This window comes from Triticum dicoccoides, chromosome 7A (genome assembly GCF_002162155.2).
Source record: "Triticum dicoccoides isolate Atlit2015 ecotype Zavitan chromosome 7A, WEW_v2.0, whole genome shotgun sequence".
NCBI lineage: Eukaryota > Viridiplantae > Streptophyta > Magnoliopsida > Poales > Poaceae > Triticum > Triticum dicoccoides.
Window position 1 is genome coordinate 138,833,922 of NC_041392.1, and position 5,431 is coordinate 138,839,352.

Genomic DNA, 5,431 nt, shown 5'->3' on the forward strand with positions numbered 1-5,431 from the left:
GGCCACGCTCAAGTCCCTCATACCTGCACAAAACAATAGCTACTCGCAACCAACGCGATTAGGGGTTGTCAATCCCTTCATGGTCACTTACGAGAGTGATATCTGATAGATATAATATTTTTGGTATTTTTGGTATAGAGATGCAAAGTGAAAAGTAAAAAGGCAAAGTAAAAAAGCAAAGCAAGATTAAAGTGATGGAGATTGATATGATGAGAATAGACCCGGGGGCCATAGGTTTCACTAGTGGCTTCTCTCAAGAGCATAAGTATTCTACGGTGGGTGAACAGATTACTGTTGAGCAATTGACATAATTGAGCATAGTTATGAGAATATCTCGGCATGATCATGTATATAGGCATCATGTCCATGACAAGTAGATCGAAACGATTCTACATCTACTACTATTACTCCACTCATCGACCGCTATCCAGCATGCATCTAGAGTATTAAGTTAAAAACAGAGTAATGCTTTAAGCAAGATGACATGATGTAGATAGATAAATTCATGCAATATGAAATAAACCCCATCTTGTTATCCTTGATGGCAACGATGCAATACGTGCCTTGCCGCCCCTTCTGTCACTGGGAAAGGACACCGCAAGATCGAACCCAAAGCTAAGCACTTCTCCCATGGCAAGAACTACCAATCTAGTTGGCCAAACCAAACGAATAATTCGAAGAGACTTGCAAAGATAACCAATCATACATAAAAGAATTCAGAGAAGATTCAAATATTATTCATAGATAGACTTGATCATAAACCCACAATTCATCGGTCTCAACAAACACACCACAAAAAGAAGAACATTACATCGAATAGATCTCCAGAGAGAGGGGGAGAACTTTGTATTGAGATCCAAAAAGAGAGAAGAAGCCATCTAGCTAATAACTATGGACCCGAAGGTCTGAGGTAAACTACTCACACTTCATCGGAGAGGCTATGATGATGTAGAAGCCCTCCGTGATGACGGCCCTCTCCGGTGGAGCTCCGGAACAGGCCCCAAGATGGGATCTCGTGGATACAGAAAGTTGCGGTGGCAGAATTAGGTTTTTGGCTCCGTCCCTGTTTGTTTGGGGGTACGTAGGTATATATAGGAGGAAGAAGTACGTTGGTGGAGCTTCGGTGGCCCCACGAGGGTGGGGGGCGCGCCTGGGGGTATAGGGCGCGCCCCCCTACCTTGTGCCCACCTTGAAGCTTCCTTGGCGTAGGGTCCAAGTCTCCTGGGTCATATTCGGGAAGAAAATCACGTTCCAGAAAGGTTTATTCCGTTTGGACTCTGTTTGATATTCCTTTTCTTCGAAACACTGAAATAGGCAAAAAACAGCAATTCTAGGTTGGGCCTCCGGTTAATAGGTTAGTCCCAAAAATAATATAAAAGTGGAAAATAAAGCCCAATATAGTCCAAAACAGTAGATAATATAGCATGGAGCAATCAAAAATTATAGATACGTTGGAGACGTATCATGTAGGAGCGAAGACCAGCAAATTGAGTCAAAAGCTTTTCGAAAGTCTAATTTGACCACCAAGGTGGGGGCTTTCTGTTTAGCGCAGCAGTGAAGAATATCCACAACATAGAGAAAGTTCTCCGAAATGTTATGTCTGGAGAGGAAACCCGTTTGATCCGCATGAACTAGGAGGGGGATTAGAGGTTTGAGCCTATTGGTTAGTAACTTCGCGACACCTTTGATTGGGCAGTTTTGGAGGGAGATGGGGCGGAAGTCCGAGCGGGAGCGGGCATCATTGGTTTTGGGGAGTAGGATAATGAGAGCACGATTAAGACAGGAGATGTCACCATTGAGAGCATGGAACTCCAGGAAGAAATTTTCTATTTTTTCCCTGATGATGGGCCAGAATTTCTGATAGAAGCCAGGCCCAAAACCATCCAACCCAGGGCTAGCATTTTGGTTCATGTGGAGAAAGGCGTTGGTAATTTTGTCATCAGTAAAAGGGTCGGCAAGCCATCTGAGCTAAGGGAGGGGCAAGGGATACAGATCAGTGAGATTGAAGGCCCAAGACGGTTGGAAAGGAGAGCCAAGCAGGGTTGTGTAGTGATACGTCTCCAACGTATCTATAATTTTTGATTGCTCCATGCTATATTATCTACTGTTTTGGACATTATTGGGCTTTATTATCCACTTTTATATTATTTTTGGGACTAACCTATTAACCGGAGGCCCAGCCCAGAATTGCTGTTTTTTGCCTGTTTTAGGGTTTCGAAGAAAAGGAATGAAACCTTCGGGAACGTGATTTTCTCAACGAACAAGATCCGGGAGACTTGGACCCTATGTCAAGACACAAAAGAGGAGGCCACGAGGTAGGGGGCGCGCCTACCCCCCCAGGCGCGCCCACCACCCTTGTGGCCCCCCTGTTGCTCCATCGACGTACTCCTTCCTCCTATATATACCTACATACCCCAAACGATCAGATATGAAGCCAAAACCCTAATTCCACCGCGGCAACTTTCTGTATCCACGAGATCCCATCTTGGGGCCTGTTCCGGAGCTCCGCCGGAGGGGGCATTGATCATGGAGGGCTTCTACATCAACACCATAGCCCCTCCGATGAAGTGTGAGTAGTTCACCTCAGACCTACGGGTCCATAGTTAGTAGCTAGATGGCTTCTTCTCTCTTTTTGGATCTCAATACAATGTTCTCCCCCTCTCTTGTGGACAACTATTCGATGTAATCTTTCTTTTGCGGTGTGTTTGTTGAGACCGATGAATTGTGGGTTTATGATCAAGTCTATCTATGAACAATATTTGAATCTTCTCTGAATTATTTTATGTATGATTGGTTATCTTTGCAAGTCTCTTCAAAATATCAGTTTGGTTTGGCCTACTAGATTGATCTTTCTTGCAATGGGAGAAGTGCTTAGCTTTGGGTTCAATCTTGTGGTGTCCTTTCCCAGTGACAGTAGGGGTAGCAAGGCACGCATTGTATTGTTGCCATCGAGCATAACAAGATGGGGTTTTCATCATATTGCATGAGTTTATCCCTCTACATCATTTTGATGTCTACTACACAACCTTCTTCTTGTAGACATTGTTGGGCCTCCAAGTGCAGAGGTTTGTAGGACAGTAGCAAATTTCCCTCAAGTGGATGACCTAAGGTTTATCAATCCGTAGGAGGTGTAGGATGAAGATGGTCTCTCTCAAGCAACCCTGTAACCAAATAACAAAGAGTCTCTTGTGTCCCCAACACACCCAATACAATGGTAAATTGTATAGGTGCACTAGTTCGGCGAAGAGATGGTGATACAAGTGGTATATGGATGGTAGATAATAGTTTTTGTAATCTGAAAATATAAAAACAGCAAGGTAACTAATGATAAAAGTGAGCGTAAACGGTATTGCAATGCGTTGAAACAAGGCCTAGGGTTCATACTTTCACTAGTGCAAGTCCTCTCAACAATAATACCATAATTGGATCATATCACTATCCCTCAACATGCAACAAAGAGTCACTCCAAAGTCACTAATAGCGGAGAACAAACGAAGAGATTATGGTAGGGTACGAAACCACCTCAAAGTTATTCTTTCCAATCAATCCGTTGGGCTATTCCTATAAGTGTCAAAAACAGCCCTAGAGTTCGTACTAGAATAACACCTTAAGACACAAATCAACCAAAACCCTAATGTCACCTAGATACTCAAATGTCACCTCAAGTATCCGTGGGTATGATTATACGATATGCATCACACAATCTCAGATTCATCTATTCAACCAACACAAAGGACCTCAAAGAGTGCCCCAAAGTTCCTACCGGAGAATCACGACAAAAACATGTGCCAACCCCTATGCATAGGTTCATGGGCGGAACCTGCAAGTTGATCACCAAAACATACATCCAGTGAATCACGTGGTATCCCATTGTCACCACAGATACGCACGATAAGACATACATCAAGTGTTCTCAAATCTTTAAAGACTCAATCCGATAAGATTACTTCAAAGGGGAAACTCAATCCATTACAAGAGAGTAGAGGGGGAGAAAACATCACAGGATCCAAATATAATAGCAAAGCTCGCGATACATCAAGATCGTATCACCTCAAGAACACGAGAGAGAGAGAGATCAAACACATAGCTACTGGTACATACCCTCAGCCCCGAGGGAGAACTACTCCCTCCTCGTCATGGAGAGCACCGGGATGATGAAGATGGCCACCGGAGAGGGATTCCCCCTCCGGCAGGGTGCCGGAACGGGTCTAGATTGGCTTTCGGTGGCTACGGAGGCTTTTGGCGGCGGAACTCCCGATCTATTGTGCTCACGGATGTTTTTAGGGTATATGGAGATATATAGGCAGAAGAAGTACGTCAGGGGGGGCACGAGGGGCTCACGAGGGTGGAGGGCGCGCCCAGGGGGGGTGGGCGCGCCCCCCTGCCTCGTGACCTCCTCGCAAATCCCCCGACGTGCACTCCAAGTCTTCTGGGCTTCTTTCCTTCCAAAAATGAGTTCCGTGAAGTTTCAGTTCAATTGCACTCCGTTTGATTTTCCTTTTCTTCAAAACCCTAAAACAGGGTAAAAACAGAAACTGGCACTGGGCTCTGGGTTAATAGGTTAGTCCCAAAAATGATATAAAAGTGTATAATAAAGCCCATAAACATTCAAAACAGTAGATAATATAGCATGGAGCAATCAAAAATTATAGATACGTTAGAGACGTATCACATGTCATCTTGCTTAAGGCGTTACTCTGTTTTCATTAACTTAATACTCTAGATGCATGCTGGATAGCGGTTGATGAGTGGAGTAATAGTAGTAGATGCAGGCAGAAGTCGGTCTACTTGACTCGGACGTGATGCCTATATACATGATCATACCTAGATATTCTCATAACTATGCTCAATTCTGTCAATTGCTCAATAGTAATTTGTTCACGCACCTTAGAATACTCATGCTCTCGAGAGAAGCCACTAGTGAAACCTATGGCCCCCGGGTCTATCTTCATCATATTAATCTCCTACTACTTAGTTATTTCCTTTGCTTTTTTACTTTGCTTTTATTTTATTTTGCATCTTTATCACAAAAATACCAAAAATATTATCTTATCATATCTATCAGATCTCACTCTCGTAAGTGGCCGTGTAGGGATTGACAACCCCTTATCGCGTTGGTTGCGAGGATTTATTTGTTTTGTGCAGGTGCGAGGGACTCGCGCGTAGCCTCGTACTGATTGATACCTTGGTTCTCAAAAACCGAGGGAAATACTTACGCTACTTTGCTGCATCATCCCTTCCTCTTCGGGGAAAACCAACGCAGTGCTCAAGAGGTAGCAAGAAGGATTTCTAGCGCCGTTGCCGGGGAGGTCTACGCAAAAGTCAATATACCAAGTACCCATCACATACCCTTATCTCCTGCATTACATTATTTGCCATTTGCCTCTCGTTTTCCTCTCCCCCACTTCACCCTTGTCGTTTTATTCGCCCT